Below are 14,763 nucleotides of genomic sequence, written 5' to 3' on the forward strand. Positions count from 1 at the left end.
TACACACTGCATCTGTTGGCCTCTGTTCTTATTGCCCTGTATGCCTACTTATATTGGCTAGCACCCCTGTAACACTTCAGTTATTAAATGTTTCTGTCTGCTCCAGAGTACTTGGGGTACAGCTAACTCCGACTGCTTAGGCGTGGAATGGGGAACACTTCCTGAGGAGACTGAGGAAGACTCAGTTAACCAACCAATGGCTGTGGGAACAGCAGAGGTACCATGTACAAAGAAATACATGGGGGGAAATGCCCATCAGTGAACCTAAAAATAAGCAGTAAACAAAACCAAATAGAACTGTAGAATTATTTGTTCAATCTATAGTCTTTTAGATATTTTTAAAATGCCATCCAAATCTGATTCCTGGTAATGATAGATTTGTTATTCAGATTCATATTCTCATTGAAAACAATAAAATATTCTGGATGAAAGAAATGTATGTATGTATGCTTATATTTATATGTACATTATGTTTATAGCAACTTAAAAATATTCATTATCTGAGAAATCAGTGAGCCTTACCACCTAGACTTTGGATGACAGCTTGGGAGGTAGGCAGAATATTGAAGTGCCAAGGCGTTCCTATTGATGCCAAAACATCTGTTTCCATATCTGCATGGAGAGCAGAATCAAGGCATAAGACCATGTGATAATAGGGATCTTGCAGGAGAGCCCCTACTCCGAGATGAAGCCCAGGGATTGCATCCTTAGGTAAAGTTGAACCAGTTTTAAATTTTCTCTTCCTACCTCCAAACTACTGGGAACTGTTGAGCGAGCTGCCTTTTATCTTTGGACTGGAGAAGGAAAAAGAGAAGAAGCTTCCTTGGGAAGTTTTTTTCTCCTGGAGATCCTTCCCTGGGGGATCCTGAACACTCTGACTAGGCAATGTGTAGATGAGCCAAGAAACTTCCAACACTTGAACATAATCTAAGGTGGTCCAGGACTGTGAAGCCCTCTAGGAACTTGAGAGATGCAAATGCAAAACAAAATGAATTCTTAAAATAATTCTTACAGGATGTTGTCCCATAAGCAGAGTGCTCATCATATAAGTCACCCAGTCAAATTCAATGTAAGAGTCAGCAAAACAATATAGGCTTCATATACTGGAATCCCTGGACACAATTTAAAAGAACTATGTTAAAAATATGTAGAGCTATTAAAAAGAGTTAACTGCAAAGGAGATCCAATTTTGAAAAGCAACATGGTAGGCATGAAAAAGAACCAAATGAAAATAAAGAAATAAAGGCATGAAAAATACAAGGAAAAAAATCACATCATTATCTCAGGTGATGTAAAAAAGCAGCTTTAATATTAATTTACAAACCAATTATGAAATAATGCTTAGTGAATTAGGAGTAGAAAGGAAATTTCCTACCTGGTTAAGTTATATTATACTTAACAGTGAAATGGTGAACATTTAGCCTACAGAACGTGAAACTTCTCTTCAATGTTGTTCTCTAGTACAAAGGGGGAAAGAAAAGAAATAGAATATGTGTGGCCAGCACTGTGGCTCACTTGGCTAATCCTCTGCCTGCAGCACCGACACTCTGGGTTCTAGTCCTGGTTGGGGTGCCGGGTACAAGTCCTGGTTGCTCCTCTTCCAGTCCAGCTCTCTGCTGTGGCCAGGGAGGGCAGTGGAGGATGGCCCAAGTGCTTGGGCCCTGCACCTGCATGGGAGACTGGGAGGAAGTACCCTGCTCCTGGCTTCGGATCAGCGCAGCACCGGCTGTAGTGGCCATTTAGAGGAATGAACCAACGGAAGGAAGACCTTTCTCTCTCTCTCTCTCACTGTCTATAACCCTCTCTCTGTCTCTCTCTCTCTCACTTAACTCTGCCTGGCAAAAAAAAAAAAAAAGAAAGAAATAAGATATGTGAGTATCTACAAGAAAAAAATCTTTCATCATTTGAAGATGACATTATGTATCTAAAAGAGATTTCAGCAAGGTTACTGGTTATATAAATATAATTATTTTTCATATATTTTGTATAAACAACTAGAAAAAGAAATTAAAGAGATATAATTTTTAATTGTTAAAAAAATTGAGATGGGTGTTTTGGTGCTGCAGGTTATGGTACTGCTTGAGGTGCCTGCATTCCATACTGGAATGCCTGATTCAAGTCCTAGCTACTCTGTGCTTTCGATCTAGCTTCCTACTAATGCACCTAGGATGCAATAGATGATGACACAAGTATTTGGATTCCTGCCACCCACCCAGGAGATATGGATGGAGTTCCTGAATTCTGGCTTCAGCTTGGCCTAGCCCCAGCTGTTGGGGACACTGAGAAGAGAAACAGCAGATGATATTTTTGTGTCTCTCTTGCTCTCTCTCTCATGCACACACACACACACACACTACACTACAGTAAACTGAACAAAATACTGGAAAAAATTATAAAACTTTACTGATATTAAAGAAAACCCAGGGCCAGTGTGGCACAGTGAGTTTAGACACTCTTTATGAACTTGGCATCCCATATGAGCGTCAATGCTTGAGTCCCAGATGCTCTGCTTCTAATCCAGCTCCCTATTAATGCACTTCAGAAGGTAGTAGGAGATGGTTAGAGTGTTTGGGCCCCTACACATATGATATTTGAGTGGATATAAATAAATTAAAGTCTGGAAAGAGGAAACAATTTATATATGAGAAAGATGTCACATATCACACATGAAATATGGCATAACACTGGTAGGCAATAGACTCTGGGTTCACACACTAACATGGAGGGATCGAAAAACTTAATGATAAGAAAAAAGCAAAGATTCATAAAGTGTGATTCCATTTACATAAAATTGAAAAACATACAGACAAAAGTAAGCTATATTATTAAGGATACATGTAATTATGGTAGAAATATAGAGAAAAACAAAGCGATAATTGAAAAGTCAGACTTGGCAACCTCTGATGAGAGGATAGGTTGTGACTGATAAAATATTTAGGGGGGACTCTGACAAGCCAACGATGTTCTGGTTGTCTTGTCCTTGATGGACAAGATTTCGTGCCTGGCTCTGCAGGTTATATCAACAGTAAAAGTACTTTTAAACACCAGTCTAACATTGACCAAATGGTTTAAATCTCTGTTCTTTTTACTAGTATTTACTGTAGTCTTAATTTTCCTACTGTCTTTGCTCTCTGACTTTTCCACTCAAAGATTTCAAACTTTAAAAATCGGCTAATATAAATGCTGTCAAAGGTTGCGGTTCTGCTATGATGAAACTTGATGCCAAAATGCTTTTAAAAATTTAGCAAAATATGCCGGCACCGTGGCTTAACAGGCTAATCCTCTGCCTTGTGGCACCAGCACACCGGGTTCTAGTCCCGGTTGGGGTGCCGGATTCTATCCCGGTTGCCCCTCTTCCAGGCCAGCTCTCTGCTATGGCCCGGGAAGGCAGTGGAGGATGGCCCAAGTCCTTGGGCCCTGCACCCGCATAGGAGACCAGGAGAAGCACCTGGCTCCTGGCTTCAGATCAGTGAGATGCGCCGACCGCAGCAGCCATTGGAGGGTGAACCATCGGCAAAAAGGAAGACCTTTCTCTCTGTCTCTCTCTCTCACTATCCACTCTGCCTGTCAAAGAAAAAAAAAATTAGCAAAATAGTCATTTACATGTAAAGCAGCTATATATGATTGGCTGAACTTGCTGTCAGGTTTCATATGGAGAAACATATTCATAGTCTCCTCATGTTAGCTTAAAAACAATGAACATGGCTATTTGATGGAGTCAAGATGTTTCAATTTTTATTTTGTTATTTAAGTCACTTAAAATTAGTGTTTGAGAGGTTTGGGAACATACACAAAAATCTAATGTTTCTTATAATTACAATAATTTGAAATAACAGGAGAAAACTCACTTTTATGAGTAGTTTTTAAAGAATTTATATTAAGTTAAAAAAGAAAATATGTTTTATATATTCAAATGAACAAATTTGGGATATATGCACTTTCAGAAATGGTGATATAAATTTCAGATGTAGACAAACTTTACCCAGTGAATATATATAGCACTTTCCATTATCTCTCAGAAAATTTATGAACTTCAATATTCCCCAAATATAATCTACAGGAATCTGACTTCCAAAGTTTTAGTCAACAGGCATGTTAATAAATGAGTTTCAAGGATAATGGTCTCACATCTAGCATTTGGGGGCATAACCTACTTGCCTATATACTAGTTTTCTTAATGTTTATTTTATTTATTTATTTTTTTTTTGCAAAGTCAGGGGCTTGCTTGTTATCGACAAGTCTCAGGCTGTTTGAAATCTCAGCCCGAAGCTCTTCAAACTCAACCTTCTACCATTCTCTTCCTTTTGATTCATTGTTCTTCTAGCTCTCAAATCCTCTGAGCAAGATGGGAGCTTCAGAGAGTGAAAAAGGAAGAACCTTGTTAATTAAACTATATATAGAAAGAACTCTGAGAGTAAACTATAGCCTTTATTCTATTCCTTTTATTCATGCCTTTTAAATATTAAAAAAAAAAAAAAATAAGAGCTCCGTTTCCTGAGAAGTCACTGTTTTTCCTTGGCATCAATGAAAACTTCAGGTTTGGCTTGCTTTCCCCTGCTGGTGACTGACTGCTAAACATGAATGGCTAAAACCCAGCAATATTTGGTACTTCATAAGGCTCAGCAAATGCCATATTTTTCTCTTTCTCTTAATAGATTGTTCATTAATTAAATACACAGGAATAAAATATTAATTCACTGATGGGTGTTAAATATTAGCTGTTCAAAAACTTTTAGGGGACTGGCGCTGTGGCGCAGCAGGTTAACACCTTGGCCTGAAGCACCAGCATCCCATATGGGCGCTGGTTCGAGACCTGGCTGCCCCACTTCCAATCCAGCTCTCTGCTATGGCCCGGGAAAGCAGTAAGAAGATGGCCCAAGTCCTTGGGCCCCTGCACCTGCGTGGGAGACCCGGAAGAAGCTCCTGGCTCCTGGCTTCGGATCGGCGCAGCTCTGGCCGTTGTGGCCTTCTGGGGAGTGAACCAGCGGATGGAAGACCTCTCTCTCTCTCTCTGCTTCTCCTCTCTGTGTAACCCTTTCATATAATATTTAAAAAAAACTTTTAAGCATTATTATTTAAATTATGCTCATATTTTAAATATTAATATTTAATCAGAAAATTAAATACTTTTTATATAGAGAATTTCAATTCTTCAGTATGAGTTCATTATATCTAAGGGCCATTTCCATCCCCAAAAACTCTCTCTAGTTTTTTAATGAAAGTCAGTGCTAAGGAAGATTAACTTCACACAAATTTCTTTGCAGAAAACATGCTGTATTTTTGCCATGTTTTTGCTCATGTGGTGCTTCTGGAATGAACCTATCCGCCTACCCTGGGTATGAAAGAAAAAAGTACTTTCCCCTTGGAACTTTTGCAAATGTAAAACTTACCCTCATTTTTGAAATTGCAAGTATTTGACACTTATTTGGAACAAGACCCTAGAAAACTGGGCTTCAACACTTGAGAATGCATTTTTGCAGGAAGGTTTTTTTTTTTTTTTTAAAGCAAATTTATGCTTGCAAGGTTAGTGTTGAAAGAAGACTGACAGTGTCAGTTTAATGTATTCGGATTCACATCATTCATCTCTGTACACTGACATCTTCATACATACACAATTTATTCATGATGACTAGGACAAGCAAATGGAGGAATGAATTTCAAGGAAATTAGACTTCTTTAAGAAAAAAGAAAGTGTTAATACATTTAAAAAGTGATAAGAGAATATATATGGCAAAGAAGAGCATGATGTACAGAATAAATCAAAAGAACTAGCAGATGTTGAATTTATTTACATCACAGTGATAATTTCACAGTTTTGAATATTTAAAAAAAGACTTAAAATAATTGTTCTCAGCCTTTTTACAATAAACACAATCGTGATGATGAAATTTAATGAACTGATGAGCCAGTTCTATGGCTGCTTGTCTTGTTTTTAAGTTAAATATAAGAAAAAAGTCATCTGCTGCTAACTAGAAAAGTCATTGAAAATGTTGCAATAGTTGCAAAGCAAAAGCTAGAACAATTACATTTACTCATCAGCACCCCTGCCTACATACACATTGATGGATCCAACTTGCATGGATTTGCTCTTCAAGTTTTGCCCCAAGTAATTGGAGAATCTCATTTCCACCTATCTACCCATCTCATTCTATTATACTGAACATCTACTTTAATTCTCTGGAGACGGGCACTTTATTTTATATTTTCATCCACTGACCAGATATTGTCATGAACAAGAACAAGATCCCAGTGAAGATCTCTTTGAGTTCATTATATAATTGTTTTTGGCTATACACCTGTACTGTGTTCTGGTATTTGAAATCTGCAAAGTTGGTTAAGGAGTCACTCTATTTCCCAGTTTTTCTGTTGGTAAAACAGTAATAATAGGACTATCTCACAGTCAGTTGCAATGATAAATTTGATAATACAAAAAATACTGAGAATACAGAAAATATTGAGAATGTTATGTTTTAGTAAGTATTCAAATAAGTCATCATTCAACTCATCATCAGTATTCACTGGAGTTTGCTTACTAGTGTGGTACTCTGGGGTGGGGATAGTGTGTTAAGAACTGCTGGAATGAGCTGTGAACCAAATCAGAGCTAAAGTTAAGGTTGCTGCCTTTTAGTCTTCTATCTACAATGAATGAGTATAGAAACATCCTATCAGTGTCTTAGGTAAAGCACTCCAGACAGTGAGGAGAACCGGAGGAAAGGAGATCACTCCCATGATTCTATCTACTGATGTGGTCTTGATGGCAGGTAGCATGACTAGATCCAGTCATAGGGACACCAGGCTTGGCACTTCTCACAACTAGAAAGAAAAACTTCTGGGGAGGGGGGTTCAGCCCACTTCTCCATTCTCAGTTTGCCACATATCTCAAAGTAACGAGGAAGAAGCTGGACAGAAGATCCAAATGGACTTTATCCCAACGATGAATACATCATGAGTTGGTGATGATCATAATCAAAAACATGGTCAAATTGTCTGTGATGGCATTTTAACCATACACAGCTCTTCTTTTCTGCCTGTCCTACATGTCCTTAGGGTAAGCAAGTGGCCAAACGATGTGACCAATGTGGCCTAAACTACTGAACTTCATGCTCACCCTTGATTGATGGAAAGGGATTTCATTTGTTAACACACACATTCATAGCAACCTTCATTTATATTCTATTTCTAAGTAACTAGAGGGAATTTTCCCTGCCTGGACTTATGCAGGAGTCAGATTTCAGGGCTGAGTGTGGGTATGCAGTCAGGAGCAGATTCAGAATATATGAGACTTTTAGCTTATTCAATCATGGGGGAGCTAAGAAGAATACAAAGTTACCAACACAAATTTAAGGTCAAATTTTTGTTTATTTTAACTGATACACAAAAATTGTACATATTTATGAGGCACTGCATGACATTTCAATATGAATACCTAATTTATTTTGGTGCAAAAGTAGTTTTGAAATCTATGCAAGATTTTGTTTCTGATATATTATGGAAAATAAATTTTGCACCATAATATACTCAGGCTTTAATCCCATTGTCATTCTGAAGTGACATCATAAACGTACATATCATGTATTAGCCAAATCAGTATAAGCATATCTATCTCCTCAAACTTTTAACTTTTCTTTATGATGAAAAAATCCAGAATCTTTCTAGCTTTTCTTTTTTCAGAAAAAATGCAAAAAAGAAAAATATAGCACATTGTAGTTATCTATAATAATCTATAACTGTGCAATACAACATAAATCTTTTTTCCCTACCGAAGTATTACTTAGAACCCATTAATCAACCTTTTCTCACCCTCCCTTTCCCCTACTCTCAGAATGACAAACTTTTTTTGAATTAGAAAAGACCTGATAGCACATCACACATTTTTAAAAGCTAAAAACATCCTAAACACAAACCCTAGGAAAATAACATAATATTTTTATGAATTTCCCAATAAACTTCTATACTATTTTTATCCTACATGTTTTGGCTGCATAATCTTTTATGTTGTCAAATGATACTTATAATTTCATCCATCTCTCAGTTTCCAATCTACAGCCTTAGGGAACTATGCAATTTTTTACAAGTCCCAACCTGTTTATGTCTGAGTATTTTCAGACTACATGAAAACCAGCTATAATTGGGTGGACATCAATCATGCAGAGCTTGGGGACATCTAGATGGCATTAGTGCTTCCAGAGATAAAGCCACACTGGTTGTGTGAAGGAGCAGAAGGAGTAGGACCATAGCTGGCCTGCAGTGCAGTCTCCCAAAACAAAGCCTACCTATGCCCTTGTTCCAAAAAGCTACCTTAGGTGTGACTGCAGCAAGGTAGTCAGCTGTGTCAGTGTTCACAAAGCATCACCTGTGACTTTATGATGGTGCTCACCAGCTACTTCATGTTTGTTGCTGTACCCAGTTGACCCTAAGTATTTTCAAAACCCTGTGTCCAGAAGGTGTTTGTGGTATAGTGATGAGCATAGCTGCCTTCCAAAACCCCATGACCTACTGCAGCTCACCTCTTGGAGCTTCTTAGATCACAGCCATCTTTGATCTTGTTTGATCACAGCCCATTTTTGCCTCAGCCTTGCTAAGGTAAGGGGTGCTGGCTGGGATATAGAACCTACTGCTCAGCTCCCAGTTTTGCTTTTAACTTAAGGGACCTGTGTTTTTTGCTAGTGTGAGGGGTGTTAAAAAATTGACGCAAAAATGCATATTATAATAAAGCCATGCACAGATTTTAAAAATTTGGGGCACCAAAATAGACTTTTCACTTCCATTTTCCCATGAGCTTTTTATGTACCTTTTTATGCTTGCCTCAGAACTTCCTGGTCCCACGCCTTAAAGATTTCTTTGTCAGAAACTCACACATTCCATAAGATCAAAAGCAATCTTAGTCGCAGAGAGGCCATAAGACTAATCCTCACCTAACTTGTTGATTTTCTTTCAACTTTGACTTTGCTTTTATAATGAAGTCATATTTTAGTGAGTTTGGTTTCCTGTAAGTAAATGCTTAATTTTTGATAAGCAATCACAGTCTGACATTCCCACTCATCCATGAATCATTCTCAAAATGTGTGAATAAAAATTGGTTTTCTTCTGCTCAAGCAATATCTGACATTTTAATTAGCACTGTCAAAATCTCCTTTAACCTCACACTGAATTAGATGGAAGGGAGTGTTCTTTACAGATGTGAAAACAGCTTTCAGATTCCCGACTCTCACGTTCTATGTCTTCTTTTTCTAAACCTTTAGATGCTTGAGGAGAACTCTGGCTCAACATTTTACTAGGGACATTTTTATATGGAGTTGGGGAGAAATTTTGAAGGAAACGCACTCTTTGCTTAGGAAGAATTACTGACTATTTCTGAGACTGTGGTCGTTGTGACAGCTTCCAAAGTAGGGCTGCATCATTACATTCAGTGCTAGACACGTCCCCTTCATGGGCCTCTTCCTGGATAAAAATAAAATATTAAAAATTGTGTTTCACAACTGCATTGGTATAAAGACAAGCATAATCAGGTTTAACAGTGTTTATTTTTGCCTTTTGAATTCACTTTTTTAGAATATTTGTTTCATTTATTTGAAAGATAGAGTTACAGAAAGGGCGAGGGAGGGAGCGAGGGAGGGAGAGAAAGAGAGAGAGAAAGAGAGATATCTTCCATCCGCTTGTTTGCTCCCCAAAGGACCACAATGGCCAGAGCTGGATCAGACTGAAGCCAGAAGTCAGAACCTTCTTCCTGGTCTCCCACGTGGGTACAGGGGCCCAAGGACTTGGGCCATCCTCTGCTGCTTTCCCAGGAGCATTAGCAGGGAGTTGGATTGGAAATGGAGCAGCCAGACTAGAATCGGCACCCATATGGGATGCCAGCATTGCAGGCTGGGGCTTTAACCCGCTGTGCAACAGTGCTGGACCCTCCTGAATTTAAAAGGGGTGAAAATATTTCAATCTTTTACAGTCACAATGGTGACTATGCCTGCTGGGTGAGTTCTACCTCTTCTTACCCTTTGGGAAAAAATGAGCAAAGTATGAATTAGAAACTGAAAGTGTCATGCTATTTCCTTAGCTTTAGAATTAGGACACAGTTACTTTAAAATGTGTTAATGCTACTTAGTTCAACCATAATGAAATTTGCCAGACAACAAGCATAGTTGATTGTGGTAACATTCAATGTTGGGCTGTACCACCGCTTTTGTGAAAATAAAAACAAATTGAATGTGAAAGTTTCCACTTAATTGGCAATATTTCAGTAGGTCCAGGAAGGTGCCCCTCTTCTGATTTGCTTGATGATGTTTGAGATTAATTTAACTGAAATGTAGACTTTAGTTTCCAAGTATCAGTTTCCTCAGTACCACAGACTAACTTATGGGAGAAGTGAAACAGGTCAAAAGGTCGACTTACACCACTAGATCTGCACCATTCTCACTCTAAGTAAAGAAAACTGCTCCTGTGAGCATCTGGTTGCCAGGTCTGAGTAGACTGAGACCGAAGCTGCTTCTGCTAATACCCTGGTTGGGTCATTTTGAGAGCCTCAGTGAAGCTATGCTAGGTCAAAACAATTCTGTAGAACTAAAGGCTCTCCACTGGCTCTCTCACAGATGCAAGGGGGAGCTGTACAGATCAGTAGCATAAACCTGAAGATCCTAAATAGAAGTTGTATGTGTGTGTGTGTGTGTGTGTATACATACAGATGTGCATAAGAAAGACAGAGGTAACATCAAGAAGGAGGGGGAGAGATTTTTCTAGATGTAACCTTTCAAGGGCCAGACACTACCAGCAATCTAAAACACCATTTATATTGGAATTTTCAGGGCTGAATTAAACCTCTGATGTCTTGTACATTGGGAATGAGGCATTTAATTGCAATGAGAATGTGGAAGGATTCTTTATTCTGTCAATATTCAGTGTTCTGTTGATAGGTACTGATTACACAAAACTAATTTCAAATACATCTAAGAAAAGACATATCTACTCAGGCAGTACAATCCCAGAAGAGTTGAATGAAAAATGTAGTATTTACTTTTGCTGCAGGTTTTATGATAGTTATTACATATTTGAATAGGTGTCAACATAGGGATTGTGAATTTGACAAGAAAAGTCTTAGATAATTTGCACTTCTTTCAAATAGGTTAAATGCTCATAAAATAAGAGACAACTTAGCAATTGGAAATCTACTATAGTAAAAATAAGCATCTGGGGGGGGTCTTACTAGCTTCTAATGCTTAGCTTGGTCATCAAGAGTAGTAGTTTTTTTGGTTGTTGTTGAGGCTTTTTTAAATTTTATCTAAGTTATACAAGTTTCATGTATTTCATATATACAGAATTAGGAACACAGTGATACTTCCCACGCCACCCTCCCTCCCACCCATGCCCCCATGCCCAATTGTTCTTCCTTCCCTCTCTCCCATTCCCACTCCTAATTTTTACAAAAATTTATTTTCAGTTTATTTAATGATCATAAAGTTAACCCTGCACTAACTAAAAGAGTGCAACAAATAGTACGAAGAAAAAAAACACTTCCTCAATGGAAGAGGTCAATAAACAATCATCAAATCTGTAAATGTCCATTTCACTTCAATACATTACATTTTAGTACTCCATTAGTTACCTTAGATCAAGGAAAACATATGATATCTTTCTTTTTGGAAGAAGTTTTTTGCTTATTAATTATTATCATTGACTGGTTTTCTCATCTCAACCTATTTTTTATTTTTTTAACATTTATTATTTTTAAAATATTTTATTTAAGGTATACACATTTCATGTATTTCATATAGACATATTTAGGAACACACTAATAATTCCCACCCTACCCTCCCTCTCACCCATACTCCCTTCCTTCTCCCTCCTTCTTCTCCTATTCTCTCTCTTAATTTTTACAATTATCTACTTTAAGTTTACTTTATATTCATAACATTAACCCTACACTAAGTAAAGAGTTTCAAAAAATAGTAAGAAGAAAAAAACACTGTTCCTCATCAGTCAAGACAAGGGCTGTAAATAATCATCGAGGCTCAAAAGAGTTATCTGTACCCCCAGGTTTATTGCAGCTCAATTCACAATAGCTAAGGTATGGAATCATCCCAGATGTCAATCAACTGATGACTGGATAAAGAAATTATGGTATACATACACCATGGAATACTAATCAGCCATAAAATAATGAAATTCTATCTTGCAACAAAATGGATGTAACTGGAAACCATTATACTTAGTGAAATAAGCCAGTCCCCAAAAGACAAATACTCCATGTTTTCTCTGATCTGTAGTATCATTGATTTTTAAATGGGTTGCCTTAAATTGTGCTCCAAACAAAAATGTAGCAATTTCCGTATCTATCACTTAGCATTCTATATTGAAGTCAAAAACAAGATGTTTTCACAGCATTGAGATAAAACCGACAAGGACCTTTTCAGTAAAGTATTTAATAGAAAAGTAAGAGTTTCAAGACAAAGTCATTGACCATAAAAGAAAGATGTTTTCTGCAGGGCTGTGGCTTGTGGCCAGAGCTATTTTCCTGGAAACTGAAGCCAGGCCTCTGGGAACATCTTCACCCTATTTGGGGATCTGGCTGTTGGTTTGTGTAGTTAAGCATGGCAATACTGAGAGTGAATCCAGGTTGTCTCAGACCATTTTGTTTTGGTAAAATGGAATACAAGACGCTGGGTAATGTATAAGATAAGGCATCTTATTTTGCTAAGAATTCTAGTGAATACAAGTACCAAATGGCATGGTGGTGGCATCCTAGTGAGGAAATCCTGACTGTGGCACACACGGCAGAGAAGCAAAAGGGAACTGGCTGTGTGCAGAAGGGGCATGCATGCAAGCAAAGAACCAAGAGACCAAGAGAGGGCCAGGCTTCCTCTTTTATAACAACCTGCCCTCATGGAATTTAGTTTACTGTAAAACACTGACCACTGCTGCAAGATAGCATTAATCTAGGTGTCCCCATTAGCTGATTTCCTTCCACTAAGCCCTACTTCCTAAAGTTCCAGCATCTCAACACTGACACACTAGGGACCAAACTTTCAGGACCTTTGGGGAATAAACCATATCCAAATCATGGCACCAAGTCCTAAATCACAAGTGAGAACATGGGCATAATCATTAAGTTCTTTTAATCTCAAAAACCTATCTGTTTGGTGAAAATAGTAGAACAATTGCATAAGGTTATTGTGAAGAAAGGAGACAGTGCCAGTAGGGTACCTGGCACATGGTATCCTTGAAGTAAGTGTTCCATATTACTGTTGTGCTATTAATTTCATATCTGTGCCTTTGCTTATGTTCTCTGCATGAAAGTCTTTTTCTCCCCCTATTGATATGGAGGACTCCTCTTCTTTATAGAATTGCTCAGAGGCCGGCGCCGTGGCTTAACAGGCTAATCCTCCGCCTTGCGGCACCGGCACACCAAGTTCTAGTCCCGGTTGGGGCGCCGGATTCTATCCCGGTTGCCCCTCTTCCAGACCAGCTCTCTGCTATGGCCCGGGAAGGCAGTGGAGGATGGCCCAAGTCCTTGGGCCCTGCACCCGCATGGGAGACCAGGAGAAGCACCTGGCTCCTGGCTTCGGATCAGTGAGATGCGCCGGCCGCAGCAGCCATTGGAGGGTGAACCAACGGCAAAGGAAGACCTTTCTCTCTGTCTCTCTGTCTCTCACTATCCACTCTGCCTGGCAAAAAAAAAAAAAAAAAAGAATTGCTCAGAAATACCCTCTAATGATTTTTAGTGCTGTGAGTCTCTCCTTTAACTACAATTCTGGGTTTTGTACATACCCCATGATTTTTTGTTCTGTGTTTTTAGCCATTTCTCCCAAACTATAAGCTCCTGTAAACATGCTGTTGGCTGAGTTAATAGGTTCTCTCCCCAACTCTTACCCCACCTGACAATTTGAAGTATGTTTTTCATCTAGTTCTGTGTCCTACACTGATTTCATGGTTCCCTGAACCCCTTGCTCTCCACCTGTCTCTGATCTCTTCAGATGGACCTTTTGCAGGTTCTCCTCCTCACAGTCCCACTGCTTCCTTCAAGATTTCTTCCCGCAGTTATGGCAGCCTCCTCTCTCATCTCAACAAAACCTGTTCTCAGCTCTTCACAGTACTTTCAAAGTTGCTTTCTAAAGAAAGCCTCAGAGGGCTGGTGCTGTGGTGTAACAGGTTAAGCTGCTGCTTGCAGTGCCAGCATCCATATGGGCATTGGTTTAATACCTGGCTGCTCCACTTCTGATCCAGCTCTCTGCTATGGCCTGTGAAAGCAGTAGAAGATGGCCCAAGTCCTTGGGCTCCTGCACCCACATGGGAGACCCAGAAGAAGCCCCTGGCTCCTGGCTTCGGATTGGTGCAGCTCTGGCCATTGTGGCCAGTTGGGGAGTGAACCAGCGGATGGAAGACCTTTCTCTCTCTCTGCTTTACTTTCTCTCTCTGTGTAACTCTGAATTTCAAGTAAATAAATAAATCTTAAAAAAAGAAAGCCTCAGTTAATGACTCACACCAACCACCTGCCCCTTCCACTCAGGGTGACTTTCAGAAATGTAATGTCTGTGACATAAAATCAATGTTAATTGGGATGCTATGAGGGGTGCCATCTGAGCTGGATGGATGAACTCTTGAGAGGGAATTTTTTTTCTTCCAAATACTGATTGATTTAATTTAGGGCTCGAACGAAAACATAAAATGTTATGGAATTAAGCCTTTTTATTAGACACTGAGACAAGAAGAAATTGGCACTAGATATCCATTACCCCATTCTTCCCTCTGGACTCAAGGCAGAGCACTCTCTTG

Source organism: Lepus europaeus, chromosome 3, assembly GCF_033115175.1.
Source record: "Lepus europaeus isolate LE1 chromosome 3, mLepTim1.pri, whole genome shotgun sequence".
Taxonomy (NCBI): domain Eukaryota; kingdom Metazoa; phylum Chordata; class Mammalia; order Lagomorpha; family Leporidae; genus Lepus; species Lepus europaeus.